We start from the raw sequence: 16,005 nt of genomic DNA, 5'->3' as shown, positions 1-16,005 counted from the left end.
CCTTAAGGAAGGGGACATGGTACTGAAAGATAACCTATCAATCATAGCATTCAATGCATACTTGTGTATTCTCATGCAATAATTAAAGAATCAAGACCAAATCATATAATTTCCTTTTTAAATTTATCATCCATCAATGTTGACATACTTCGTAAAAGAGTTACCACAATCTGGCTGACAATTTTGACAAAATGCATAAACTATGAGTGTTATAGATCGGGTCAATCACCTTGATACCCGTGTTCATTGCTTCTCGTGAGGCTTCAAGCAAAGGATCAAACATAGGATTGAATGCCACAGTAAAAGCGCAGTCGACTATGTGTCCTGCAAGTAACCAAGCCATCAACAAAAAAAACAAAAAAATGTCGCACATTGCATTGAAATTAAAAAATCTGCCAACAATATAGGCAGTAAAGTAAGACAAATGGACAAGAAACAAATACCATCAATACGAGTTCCAAAATCCAATATCATCACATCATCATACTGAAGTACAGTTTTATCTCCGGAATTTGGAGTCCAGTGAGCTGCAACGCTGGCCAAAAATGATCTTTAAATACAAATACAACAAGAAGAGAAAAAATAAAAAAAAAAATGAACCTAGAAGGATCTTCAAATGCCAGACTAAATGTTTACCAATTCAAAGAGCACCCTGTAGGGAACGCAATGCCTGCTTGTAGACTATTCTCCCATATCAACTTACGGACGGGTATTCTCCAGGGTTTCACATAAGTCAATCATTAACATCCCAGGCTTCAAAATACCTTTGATGTATTTTCGAACCTAAAAGCAGGCAAACAAACGTTTTATGTGATAAACCACATGCAGAAATCCTCACTGAAGTTTTCACCAGCATTAACAGAAAGTAGATTCCTTTGTTTCTATATTAGCAGCTGTATGTGCATTGTTTCATATATGAGCAATTAGAAAATAGAAACCTGACGATGAACTTCTGCAGCTCGACGAACAGAATTATATATGGGTTTTTCCAGACGCTCCAACTCTCTTTTCGTCAGATGTAGTCCTCCATAGGTTACTGAAACAGAACCAACAACAATGAAAATCAAGCCACAAAATCAATGGAAACAAAAAAGGGATGCAAAATAAGTAAGGGGGAATTACAATGGTAAATGTAAACATGGCTAATAAGAGACCCAAAATTAAGGTTCCCTACCATAAACAAAAGCATTTATATTGAAGTGATCCAAAGTACATAATTATGCCTCAAACTACTACCAACCAACACTAAGCATAAACAATGGTAAAAAAATCCTACTACAAAAACCTTTATTGAAAATATCAGCCAGCTGATCTCTTGATTTCACAAAAAGGAATTGAAATCAATCCTCTATTGTCAATCTCAATATGATTAATTCAATCATGTTGAATAAGAGAATGAACAATATTAATGGCATCTAGATGCACTGAATGAGGACCATGCATAACCGGTCGTTTTTCAATAAAAAAAAATAAAACATTATACTTGACAATGGTTCCTCCTGGTATCGTACTACAGGCACTAGGGGCTAAATTGTATTGATTCAAACGGTAATTCCTAAATTAATTCGATTGAATAAGAGTGGAGTGAATTAAACTGTGAATTGAAATCTAAGCAAGACTAATTAATCGAGCAGTAAAATGGTTTTGTTCTGAGATAGAGAGATTCTTAGGATTTCAAATCCATTGCTAATCGCAAAACAAGTAATTAATGCATTAAATTCTAACAAATCAATGATTTGGATAACAATGATGTATCATGACTACAAGCCAAGAAGATAAGTAACATTCAAATCACAGACACGAATCATCTTTGGTTGGCACAAATCGTTCACACTAAACTAGGATTGTGGCACGAATCACGATTTGTCTCCCCTAGGCATGATTCGTCTCATGGTTTTTATATTCAAACGAATAAAACAATTGAATAACCATGCATTCTCAATCATAGAAATCAAACACATTAATTAAATATATATGTTTTTACCAAATAATAATATTAAAAGGGCAATACAACAATTATCCAAAATCAAATCAAAATTAAAAGATCAATACATCAATACACGTTACTTGACTAGGGTTTCATCTTAATCCTAAGAAGAGAGTGTAGCCGCTCATGGAGAACGTAGAATCCACAATGGTTGATCAGAACACCACAGAAGGATGGTTGGAATCTATGAAGCACGGACACGGATACGGACACGCATACGGACACGGACACGAACACAGGACACGGCATTTTTAAAAAAATGGGGACATGGACACGGCTGGGGACACAACAATTTTTTTTATATAAATATTTTTATTTTAATACAAGTTAATTATTTTATTTAATTATTATATTTTTAAATAAATATGATTCTATTAATTTATTTATTTTTTTTTTCTACTATTTTTTTGTGATTGATATGTATAAGTATATATTATATCTTATATATATACATATTATATAAGATATAAGATATGCCTTTTTATTAATATTAAATAAATATATATATTATATATATATTATACCTAATATATATTTTTAATAACATTAAATAAATACACACATATATATATATATATATATATTATACCAAATAAATACATTAATATTAAACCTAATAAATATATATGTGTATATTATATATGAATTAAACCTAATAAATATATATATATTATATATATATATAGTATATATGAATCAGATCAGATCGAGCAGAGAGAGCGAGAGACAGGGACGAGAGAGAGAGACTTACGGATAGAGGTCGACAGGCGAGGCGAGTCGAGGTCGAGGTCGAGGTCGAGGTCGAGGTCGAGGTCGAGGTCATGGGTGGAGGTCGACAGGCGAGAGAGAGAGAGAGAGAGTGACTTACGGTGGTCGACTGAATGGAGGTTGACAGGCGACTCGATTGGATCGAAGACCAGGTTTGTATCTTGACCTTTACTCTTCTCCTACTCTTCTCTTTTGCTCTTTATGTCCAGATTTGGACACGCGTGTCCAGATTTGGTGGACATGCGTGTCCCCGCCGTGTCTCCGCCGTGTCCCTGCAAAAAAAAAATAATTAAATTAAAGGGACACGCCATCCGGCGTGTCCCGTACGTGTCCCCGGCGTGTCCCCGTGTCAGACACTGCCACGGCATGAAATCTGGCGTGTCCATGCTTCATAGGTTGGAATCACCTCTCTAGCTTTGAGCCATCTTTTGTACAACGGTCAAATCCCTAATTTTTGAGTTATGAGAGCCTATTTATACTTTTTAGCACTTCCAGTAGCTAAGGTCAAGGGCGCACGCAAAACCAAATAAAACTGCTCAAGCGGCCCACCCCTTATCCTCAAGCGGATCAAATCAGTGCATTTTCAAGCTTCGAGGTTTTCCGCTTGTTCGGTGGACATTGCCGCTTGAGTGGCTTTCCGATCAACTTGCAACCCCCATTGTAAATGCAATGTCTAGTCAACTATGACACATTATATATAAGTCTCCCTACAAGCGTTTTGTATCTCTCTTTATCTATAGGATCACCAACAACACAGGTATTAGCCTCAATTGATGAATCTAATGGCATGTTTAATCAATAAGATCAAGGATTTACTTCCTCTAGGAAACAAAGATGCCCTTATATGATCTGGCTATTTCAATCATAGGAAGTACCTCAAAGGATCAAGACCATTGATATTAGATTCCTTAACTAACCTTGCATGAGTCACTTCCTTCATGTCATTAGACGACACATGATTAATAAGCTATGTTGCAGTAAACATAAGAGAGCGAGCAACCTCAAGGAGATGGTTGTATAATTTTGTATGTACTGTCTCCTATATTGAATAGTGAGGAACCCAATGAGTCTGCATAATTTTGAAGTGTGCATTATCAAATAAGATCAACAAAATGCATAAACCAAGTCACCACCTGCTCACAAGTTGTATACTAGAGTAGGGAACTTTAGTTGAGGGGTGTACCATTACTTAGAAGTTACAGCATTATGATGGCTCAAAAATTGATTCAACGAAATTAATATAAACGGAGGAAAAAAGGTCATGTCAAAATAGAAGTGGAAAATTATGTACACCACCAAGAGAGAAAATAGAGCTATCTAAAAATTCTAGGAAGGATCAAATTTATATTAGAAGCCAATTAATTACAAAGTTATAACAAAATACAAACAATTTTTTTTTTTAATATTTACCCCCCAAAAAAGCATACACACTAATTTTTCAATAACCTTACCTCAATATTTTATACGTAGAAAAACTCACCAATGGAAATAAAAAATCAAATTTAAAACACATTAAAATGTAAAATTGAAGGCAAAAGCTAACAAGGGCCCCTAGGGCATTATTTAATATGGGATTTGCGTAAAAACTTTTACAAAAATGGTGAAAATGTTTCAAAAAACTTTCAAAATCAATGAAAAGTGTTTTGCAATTAGTAAAAATTGTCTTGTGTCTTTCACTTTTTGAAGGGGTCTTTTTTGTGTGCCCCAAGGAGCACTTGTTAGCAGGAACCACAATAGAATTCCAATACTTTTTTTTTTGAGAACTTTTTATTCTTTTTCTCAAAAGGCAAAATTATAGAACTCAACTACAACTCAACAAGCTTTAATCCCAATTACTTGGGGTTTGCTTTCATGATTCCCTTTCAACTCCAATAAAAGCCATATCTTTGGTAAAGTTTAAGGCAATCAAATCCTTTTTCACCACACCAACCAATGTCCTTTCAACCTACCGTATTGTTTTATAGCACCCTCAACTTGGATTGAACTGCTAATTTTTTAAAGGTGCATTGATCGGTAGGTCAAAGAATCACAAATATGGATAGCCAACATGTACACAACACAATACTAAAATGCTGACAAGGCAGTTTCCAAACTTCATGACACAACACAACAAGGACACAGCAATAAATGTGTATATTTAAAAATTAACAATAATCTTTACATTACAAATACATTCAAATAGTAATAAAGAAAAAAAGGAGCTTTGTTCACAAATAAATTGGAAGCCCTAAAAACCATAAAAATAACATTCAACATTCCAAAAAATCCTCAAAATAACATTCAACCTACTTTACCCAGTTGTCCGATAGCTTAGTGGTTTTAACATTCGATCTTACTTTAAAAATAAGTTAAGTGGTTTTAATTTTAAACCAAGGCCAAATTGTTCAATAGCTTCAATCATTGGCCCAAAACTATCATAATTCACTAAGTAATATATCCATCTTGCCATCCAAGAGATTTTGCTGAATGCCTAGGGCTTTTTTCGATATGAAAATTGGGATTCAAAGCATGTGTTTGGATTTTGTATTATAGGAGTTGTGATTCCCTGTGGTACACAAACAAAGAATAATGCTAGAGCAAAAATTTAAATGAAGTGCATATGGTGCGCGCCTCACGCCTGAGCCTAAGGCACGCGCACCTCAAATGTGCCTTTTCTACAGCGCCTCACCTCAAGTTGTCCGAGGCGAATCAGGTGCCCAACGCGCCTTTTAAAACACTGATGAAAGCCATCCTTTGTGCAAATAAACTGGGACAGAGTGAATCCCTTCTTCATCTCTGATTCCTTAAATAACACTAGTATCCTAAGTGACCACACTCCATAAATCTACTACCATAAACACAAAGTCCTTATTTAGATAATGCATCCATCTTTTTTCCCGTCAGACACCCACATGTTGTCTATCTTTCAACATGCTTACTAGTTTGCAAAAGAAAACTGAACATACGAAGAAAGATATAGCTAAAAGCATAGCTTCCTCCAAGCATTTTATGTTCTTGGACATGAAGGTAATAGCTTGTGCATACCATGATTGATAACAGGGCAGCCCACAACCTTATTTGAGAATTGGGCAACAAACTCAATAACCTACTTGTACAATTATGAAGTTAGTGCCTATTGAAGTTTGTTCATGTGCATAAAAGCCAACTTCAACATTTTAAGGCTTGCGCCTATGAATGGCCTCTTGGTTAAATTCCTGCATGACTCTTACAATGACCATCCCTTTCTCAAACTCATTAGGGTTCCCAGAGGACTTGTTGGCAAATTGCTATCAAATAGGGATGGTGCACAGGATGCTCGTGGAGAGTTGAAATTGGTGTTACATAGAAAGGTTAATGGATGAAGGAATGTATTTGAAATAGAGCAACAAACTCAATAGACTACCCCGTACAGTTATGAAGTTACTACTTATTGAAGTTTGTTCATATGAATAACAAGCCAACTTCAACATTTTAAAATTTGTGCCTGTGAATGACCTCTTGGTTTGCCTTGGTTAAAATTCCAACATGACTCTTACAATGTCCATCCCTTTCCCCAACTCATTGTACAAGATGATTGAACCACATGTTTTACTCCTAATATACCACGGCATGGTCCACATGGATGAATTTTTGCTTCACCAAATTATCAAGGACTTGAAGTAAGTTGAACCCAGATCTAGGTCGGCTTTTTCCATTAAATCAAGTTAGGGGAGTAGGGATGAATGCCAAAGTTATGAAGAAGGTGCAAAATGAGTTTAAGCATGTGATACTTAACCACCATCTCGAGTGTAGTTCATAATATGGAGTTCGTACTATGAGCAAACCACCATCTCAAAAACCTTATTGGATGGTGCCTATTGTGCAAAAGCCTGATTGAACTATTCCACACTACTTTAAGCCAAATCCATCATTTAGGGAACTAGTGCCACATCAGAAGCAACATATGAGGAGCTCACTACAAAGCATAAATTATAGGTTGAAACAAAGTGATGGTGCACAAAAAGCACACCGCCCTAATTTTATTGATTCCCTTCATCAGCTTAACGATAAAGTATTACCCAAAAAAAAATGAGAATAGGTTAGGCTAATGTCTAGACTACATCGTAAAGAAAGTTGAATTGAAGGCATGTTAATTTATCAACCTGAAGTAAAGCATTATAAGGCAAGCACTATAACCCAACCATGCTTATTTCTCATGCTAGCCAAATGATATCTTAGTTATAAAAAGGGGAGCCTTAGAAAGAAACACAATTGACAGAGCTCTTAGGACAAGAGAGCATGCACAATTGGGCAATGGAGTTCCTCAATGGTACAAAACACGCTTTGATAGATGGCCCCATTTTTGCCTTGAAAGATATTGCTAATTGTAGACGTCCCCGAACGCCTCGGGAGGATGAGTCCCGTTCTGTTCGCTTTGGGCTCACTACAGTTCGGACTCAAATCGTCACGGTTCTTAATCTGAACCAAAGAGTCCAAATCCGGAAAATCGTTTTGGAAAACTGATTTTTAGAAAGAAGTGCCAAACATGGACTGCTTTGCCAGATACAAAGTCGTCACCTAAATATTTTTATGGGGGAATTTAGGAAATCCTGACTCGTTTGCCTAAGGCCACGTGTCCGTCATCACCAAAGTTGCCTCGGCTCGGGAACTTGGGTACGATTGGGGAAGGTCAGCTATGAGCACCCCCGCTCGCCCGATCAAAGATCGGCCTCTACTAACCATGATATCTAGTTTTGAAAACACTATGCATTCTTATTCCGGTTATTAGCCTAGATTTACTACGTGATGCGCACATCAAACAAGTATAGACTAAGTCACCTAAATTGGAACGAAACATGTCATATTTGTTTATTTGAAAATGGTTTGATGGTGCTACCCGCAAGTAGGCTAAGACATGAATTTTGCCACCCTCAAGTGGGCTTAGAAAATATAATTTTGCCACTCTCAAGTGGGCTTAAAACTCATATTCAATGCGTTGTTCCAATTTAAGTAACTCAACCTTCACCCACAGGCATTCAGGCAGTTATATCACATAAGCACATAGCCACATGGCAAGCATGCTGTCATGTTAATATTCACATACATGCAAGATGCTAAAGCATAAACACTCACAGTGTACTCCGAGCCAAAATAAGAAACTAGTTAGTAATCATGCATGATCCTAGTTCATGTTAAAATGGCTAATGCATCACATACAGAATGTCATTAGAATGGGCTCGGCTAATCTAAGGATGACATGTGAAATGCACAGATAACATGTATTCAAGTTAGATTTGAGATACTATGCAATTAGTATGATGCGCCGAGCCCGGTGCATGCAATACAAATGAATGGATGCACGCATGCATAGCATAAGGATGCTAATTGAAATATGTCCTAATACTAACCATCAAAAGCAAGTAAGTAAAAGGGAGAAAGAAGTTGGGATTGGAAGACATGCATCACACACACGCACGCTTATTACAAATTCGCCTTCGCTCGGAGGGACCAAAAGAATAATACAATTTAATTAACCTACAAGCTAATTAAATAATTTACAGACCACCTAATTAATTAACAAATCAATTAAGCTAAGGAAAGCGGTAAAAGGCCTCGGGAAGAGGGATGCACGCATGCTCGGATTGACTTCGCCCGGAAATCTAATGCCATGCCATTGTTGCCTCTGTTTACACTGTTTTGTACCTCTAAAAACTGCATAAGTCTCCAGGATGCTTCTGAACGACCTTCTGCGCACTGTGGAAAGTCACCGGCCAAGGCTAAAGGCCACCGGCCATCCATTGACCATGGATATTGATATCGGCCACAAATGTTTGGTCGATCGGCACTGTAGATGGCCGACTGGCCATATCTTCCTACAGAAACCTGTTTTGACAGCAACAGAGGGCAAAATAAGGCATGGCAATGCATTTCAAGCAAATGTGTGCACCAACACACCCCTTATCATGTTTATGACTCAAAGGGGGATGGTACTCAATTCTCGGACCCCTAATCGCGCATTTCAATGCGTGATGACCCAATAAACCAAATTGTGCATTTTGATTTCAAATGACATGCAAACCAAATAAACACATAAAGCTCAACCTCTATCATACTCAATTCAAGAGGCAAAGCATGCATGCTCTATGTAATGCAACCCAGGCATGGAGGCTAAGTATGCAACATGAACATGAGGGCAAGTATGCAAGTTAGCAAACATGCAAAGTGTAATCTTAACCATGCACACATGCAAGGCATGTAACATGTTAGGCAACTTAGCAAGAAATGCATGCCAAATGCAACACCATTTAAACATGCAACAAAATGTCATGAGCCAAGTACCTAAGCATACAAACATGCATGCAAACATGGTTGAATATCTAAGCATATAGAAGCAACTTTCAAGCACACTTAAAAGGGGCAAACATTGGCACATAGCATATATGATAAGCTTTGAAAAACATGTAGAAGATGATGCCAAATCATCCTACCAATGCAAGCAAAGCATGCATCCAAGCCCAAGGACTTAAACTATGATCATATGACACATGAAGTAAATGATCAAAGTGAATCAAAACAGTCCCAAATCATGCCAAATTAAGCCCCAAAAACCACTTAGATGGCATCTAAATGATCTAATCCTAAAGGCATACACAATAGCACAACACATGGAGCATGAAACACCAACCTTATAAAGCATTAAAGGGGCATCAAATGCAAGTATACAAGCATACCACAAAGACTGAAATGACATGACAAGTGGTTCTAAACCACTGAAATGATGCAAAGATAGCATGCTAGAGGGTCCGATACTTAAGGCCTACAAGGGGGATTACATGGTAGCCATACAAAGCAAAGCATGGATGACCCAAATGACCAAAAATAGTCCTCAAGCATATCAAAACAAGCATAAAAACTTCACAAAGCTAAGCCAAAAACATGCTAGAAACAAGGCTCAAAGTATAAAGCATGTTAAGGCAAATCATGGCATTACAAGACAAGTATGCAAAGCAAGCATAGTGTGTCTAAACCAAGTAAAAATAGTGCTATATCATGGCAAAATAAGCACAAATAACACTTAAGACATGGCCAACATGTACTCAAGAATTGTGCTCACACATGAGGCTAAAATGGCACATTTTGAAGACAATAAGGAGAGGGGATGGCCCTCTCCTTCATAGGACCTTAAGACACCATCGTCACCACTGAAATCCCTCAAGATTTCAATGGTGAGGAGGCCCAAACAAGGTGGTCCCGAAGCTCACCAAAAATAGCACAAAATAGGGCCAAACAAGGCCTAAGAAGGGGTAAACGACTGCAAACACAAAAGTGATCTCAAACAAACTTCAAAAGGAGCTCAAAATAAGACTTTTTTTAGTTTATGACAAAGTCCAAATATGCTTGCAAGTAAGGCTAAAAGTGTGTGCAAAAACGGGGAATAAAGAGGGTAAGAAGTGTTACTCTTGAAGACCAGCAAGAACCAGCAGCCTTTAGACCAAAAATGCAACCCTCAACCTCTGAAAACAAGCTCCAAGAACCTCCAAGTGATGATGGAAGTGTGTGGCTATGAAGTGGTGTGCAATAGGCCAAGAACAAGACCCTTTTGAACCCTCTAACACACCCAAATGTAGAGAGAGAGGGAGATATAGAGAGAGAGTGATATATATATCTTATATATCAGATTTTTCAACCTTTGAAATAAGAGGAGAGGCCCTCTATTTATAGAGCAAGGCCAAAGGCCTAAGCTTCTTGGAGAAGCTAAGGCAAAAGGGTCAAAGGGGGCAAGCTTCTAAGGGAAGCTAAGGTAAAGGGGGCAAACTTCTTGGAGAAGCTAGACAAGGGTTCAAGCTTCTCTTAGAAGCTTGGAGCAAAGGGTTCAGGCTTCTTGGAGAAGCTATAACAAAGGTTCAAGAGGTTAAAGCTTCCTCAAGAAGCTAGAACCAAGGGTTCAAAAGGTTTAAGCTTCCTCAAGAAGCTAAAACCAAGGGTTCAAAAGGTTCAGGCTCCCTCAAGAAGCTAGAACCAAGGGTTCAAAAGGTTCAAACCCCCTCAAGAGAAGGTCTCGGCCAGAAAAAGTGGCTAATCGGCCAATAAAGTTGGTCGACCGACCACAAAAGGTGCCGACCGACCATCAAAGGTGCCGACCGGCCATCACCAATGGCCGGTGGAAAGAAAACAGGGTCGGTGGCCTCAAGCCATGGCTGGTGGGTTTAGGGAATGGCAAACAAGCCATTCTCTACCCTCCAAAGCAAAAACCAACAAGTGTTTGGTCCAACCAAGCACAAAACAGTCGAGTTGAGAGATCCTGAGGCAAGGCGCGTAGCCGAGACCTTCGAGAACTCAGGACGAACACGAACATAGATAATCATCGAGTGTTCAAACGATGACGTCCAAGTCTCGAGGACGGTCAAAAATGGGGTGTCTACACTAATACCAATACATCAACTGGTGCCTCAGAACAAGCCTTCTTTATAAAGCCACTTGCTACCTCATGAAATCCATGAACTAAAAGAGATGGAAGAATGAGCATACACCCAAAGCAAAAAATTGATTGCAATACATCATTATTTTCTCATGTGGTCATTTTATGTGGTATAGAAACTAATAAAGTAGATGTCAAAGATTGACAACTTGTCAAGTTTGACTTTGAGCTTGGATACAAAGAAGGCTATAACAACAATGTCATGGATGTTCAGAGTAAGAGAGTTGTGCTTGTTTCTATGCAGTTGGTTCTGCTACCAAGGTTGCCAACTTGCTACAAACATGTGAGAGTGCATTTACGAAAACACAAAAGAGGATGTGATGACATAAGTTCTTTTGATAAGTAAATAAAGTATTGTATTAAAAAGACACCAAGGGGCTGACTCACATGTACATTAATAACAAAATAAAATAATTACAATTAATTCAAAAGGACACCCAATGATGGATGATGTATCACAAGTAATTTTTGTCATTTCAAAAATGATTAATGACAACAAGTATTATTCAACAATGATCCAAAAACACCAAAAAATTAAAAATAAAATAAAAGAACCTAAGTCAATAAAATTACAGGATCAAAAATTGATTCATGCTGATGCAAAGTGCAAGAGATAACAATCAACCAAAATTAGCATATGCTCACTCATCTTTGTATTGTTGAATTTCACCCTCAGGAAACTTCCCAGAAGGGAAAAGTTCAACAATAGGAATAGATGGTGGATCAGTTTGCTCTGGTAGTTCTTTCTTCTTCCTGTAACAAAGATGAATTTGTCAAACATTTTTTTTCTTTTTCCCAAAATGTCAAGCTAGAGAGACAAGGTAAACAACATTGCAAATAGAGCCTTACTTCCTTTACTTTTCTTCTTCTTCTTCTTTGTACATTCTGGTAAATCTGTTGTTAAAGCGTATAAGTCCACATATCAGTTGAGGGAAATTATTAGGCTGTCTCTATTGACAGAGCAGCACTGCTCCACATCAACATAACAAATGTCCATGGAAACATGTACGACTATGGAAAATTGTTGGGCATGGCATGGGTGGTTGCCCATGGATGTCTTCTGATGGGTCAAAACTATGGTATTGTCTTTTCTATGTAATCTTTATTAGACCTATTTATTCTAGTTAGTTAAAGTTTCTTAACTTCCTAATTATGGAATCATAGGCTTTATAGGAATAGGAAAAGTCTGGTAAGTACATAGTTACACCGGAAGCGTAGAAGTGCAGTACGCAACTGGGCCATAGCAGTTAACAACTTGAGGATATGTGTCTAATCTTCATTTCAATATGAATTGAGTTTGTGAGAATCTGCAATTGTGTTTTGTGAATTTGCGTAACCTTTTCCCTCTTCTGTTCTTATTCTTCTTCTCTTTCTTCTTTGCAAACATATTAAGGTGTTCACAGCCATAGAACAACCTCCTTTTCAACCCCGGAACCTTAGCCAATCAAGTTAACATGGTCCCCAACTTTATTTACAATGTGCAAGGAATCATATCAAGAGTCTGATAAGTAAAATATCTTTATGGATTTTGATGCATCCAATGGTTTAATGTAATCATCCTCAGGGAAATAGGTAACTAAATTGAATTATATACAACTGCTAGTTTATGAAAAAACAAACCTGGTGGCTCATCTAAATCCAGATTATCTACTTTCTCCTCAACTTCTTTTTGCAACACATAGGAAATGCTACCAGCTTCTTTGCAATCTACAAACTCTGAAGTTCCTTATTCTTCAATTGGTAGTATTGAATTTAACTCTTCCTTTGCCATCAGTAAGGCCTGAATGTATGAGTACAATAAACTTATTCCACGTGATTTATTAATGAAAACATAAAGAAAAATACATGAAACTTTTGTGCAATTATAGTGAACTTTTGCCAAGTTAGTATAATAAAAGTAAAAGAACCTTCTAGAGATTTATTTTAACAAAAGACAAATGATTCACGAATCAGCATAGCAGCTATTTAAAAATACAGTAGTGCTAGAGGCCTCGAATTCGGTTTAGGGTTGAGGTCCGGCGGGCGGCCAAGGCAAGGCTGTCGCCCGCCGATAAAGCGAAATTACTAGGTACTTAACCTACCTCTGATACCATGTTAGAAGAGTAGAGAGAGAGAAAAAAAATAATATGTATTGTATTGAATAAATTGTCATATACAATAAAAGGCCTGTATATATAGGCTGAGAAAAAGTATCCTACTAGAAATCTAACTATGAGAAAGAGTATCCTATGAGAGACCTAACTATGGCAATACCTAATATATCTAGGAAATCAATACCAAATATATGTATGAATATATACCATATATACATTAACAAGGATGATAGTCTATCAATAATGGAGCTGTAGATTATTTACTTCCTATTGACATTACTATTAATAATTTTGCAGGAGGATATTCTAAGGCTAGATGAATGGTTACTTTGTAGCTCAAGGTCCATAGGAACCACCTTCTTTGTAATTGACTCAACATCCAATTATAACCTCTTACTTGAAAGAGACTGGAAAGGAAGGTAAACAAAACATGGAGATTATTAGTAGTAGTAGTAAATAATATACAACACCCAGAGCAAATCAGAGGTTAATGTCATGGACCATCATTTTGCTTACCCAGCTTCTCTAAGTAAGGTTAGGCTTTGGCCATGATCGAGGGCCTTTCTCCCAATCATGGCAAGCTAGTTTCATTGGTTTAGTAAAAGTTCTTTAGTATTCGCAATTGGGTAGTATTGAGTTAATTGGTCAGGGAAGGTTAAGTTAAAAGGTTGGACCCAAGCTACGTTGAGTAGTTGTCGATGTGTTGGGGAGAATACATGCATTGGATTTGTGTTGCTTAAGGATTTCTTTGATTTTAGTTGGGAAACGACGACTTAGGAGTGTTTCTAAAGTTGTTTGGATTGCCTTGGAGTGTGATTTCTTTGGAGCCATGGTTAAGGTTCAAAGGTTGTGAGAACTGAAAGTAGGGTAAGAGTGAAGTAAATAGGGAAAAAATTGAATTTCTCTTTATAATTTTTGATGGGCCTATTGTTTGGGCTTAAATGTTTGTAGCCCAATTCGATAAGGCTGGTTTTACAATCTTTGCTTTATTGTTGTCCACAATTTAGGCTTATTATCATTTAACGCAAAAATTATTTATCTTAAATGAGGGACATTGTTGGTAGACAAAGATGGTGACATGGCCTAGGAATGTTTGTTGATGGCCTAAAGTGGAGCATGTAGAGTGGACAAGTGTTTCTTTGAAGCATGTATGTAACGGCTCGGGTCGAAACCCGACCTGTATTTCTTTTTTTGTATAGAGAATAATCCTAGAGAATGTCATAAATATTAAAAAATCAAGGCAAATCAAACAAAAAAGCAAGTATCCAAGGGCTCAATGAAGATTGTGCATCACAATTTACATCGACGTTACATTCATTTTATATGGTTGCATTAAAAAGGTTTCTCTATCAAAATTAGGTCATGTCGAACCATTATAGAAACTGGTTGAAACTAATGCCAGGACAGTTTAAAGGGGTCATGACAAACCGATGTAAGAGCTAATTGGAATCAACGTCAGGACAGTTTACGAGGTCATGTCGGACCATTGTAGAGATTGGATGTTAAACCAACAAACGTGGCACACACATAACTTATGACGTGGTGTTGAACGATGATGGCAACAGATGACTGAGTACACTAAGAAGAAACTTGAATGGTGCGCAAGGGGGCGGCTTGGGTTGTGCGCCAGAGAGTGTGGCTTGGATTGTGCACCAAAGGAGGCAGCTAGGTGGTTTGCATGGTGTATAACTATGATCATCATGATATAGGTATAATACCCCTCCCTCAAACTCAAATAGGTTTGAAGATAGAAACCAATTTGAAGTGGAAGCAGAGGGAAAGATATAGTGGACAAAAAAAAAAATGTATTACAAGTAAAAAAAAAAAAAAAATGATGAAGATATTTGGGGTAGGAATAAACCAGCGGATAAAGGAAGAGATCACCATGAAGCGATACTGATAAGAAAATATGACAGCGAAATAGGTTGAGGTCTGGCGGGCAGCCAAGGCAAGGCTGTCGCCCGCCGATAAAGTGAAATTACTAAATATTTAACCTAGCTCTGATACCATGTTAGAAGAGTAGAGAGAGAAAAGAATAATATGTATTTTATTGAATAAATTGTCATATACAATAGAAGACCTGTATATATAGGCTGAGAAAGAGTATCCTACTAGAAATTTAACTATGAGAAAGAGTATCCTATAAAAGACCTAACTATGGCAATATCTAATATATCTAGGAAATCATTACCTAATACATGTAGGAATATATACCATATATACATTAACAAGGATGATAGTCTATCAATAATGGAGCTGTAGATTATTTACTTCCTACTGACGTTACTATCAATAATTTTGCAGGAGGATATTCTAAGGCTAGATGAATGGTTACTTTGTAGCTCCAAATTAGCTCAAGGTCCATAGGAACCACCTTCTTTGTAATTGACTCAACATCCAATTATAACCTCTTACTTGAAAGAGACTGGAAAGGAAGGTAAACAAAACATGGAGATTATTAGTAGTAGTAGTAAATAATATACAACACCCAGAGCAAATCAGAGGTTGATGTCATGGACCATCATTTTGCTTACCCAGCTTCTCTAAGTAAGGTTAGGCTTTGGTCATGATCGAGGGCCTTTCTCCCAATCATGGCAAGCTAGTTTCATTGGTTTAGTAGAAGTTCTTCAGTATTTGCAATTGGGTAGTATTGAGTTAATTGGTCAGGGAAGGTTGAGTTAAAAGGTTGGACCCAAGCTACGTTGAGTAGTTGTCGATGT

The 16,005-nt window shown here is 37.3% G+C and overlaps 1 pseudogene across 1 annotated transcript; it reads right to left on the bottom strand.

The window, feature by feature from the left end:
- Nucleotides 1-509: 509 nt before the first annotated feature.
- LOC145789089 (methionine aminopeptidase 2B-like) lies at nucleotides 510-12,076 on the bottom strand (annotated as a pseudogene). Its single transcript, XR_014365519.1, has 4 exons — nucleotides 12,051-12,076; nucleotides 11,838-11,945; nucleotides 939-1,036; nucleotides 510-783 (listed from the first exon to the last, which is right to left on the bottom strand). The product of XR_014365519.1 is annotated as a methionine aminopeptidase 2B-like (transcript).
- Nucleotides 12,077-16,005: the final 3,929 nt, after the last annotated feature.

This window comes from Camellia sinensis, chromosome 4 (assembly GCF_055761805.1).
Source record: "Camellia sinensis isolate YWXY chromosome 4, ASM5576180v1, whole genome shotgun sequence".
Taxonomy (NCBI): domain Eukaryota; kingdom Viridiplantae; phylum Streptophyta; class Magnoliopsida; order Ericales; family Theaceae; genus Camellia; species Camellia sinensis.
This window is presented reverse-complemented; position numbering and strand designations above follow the sequence as displayed.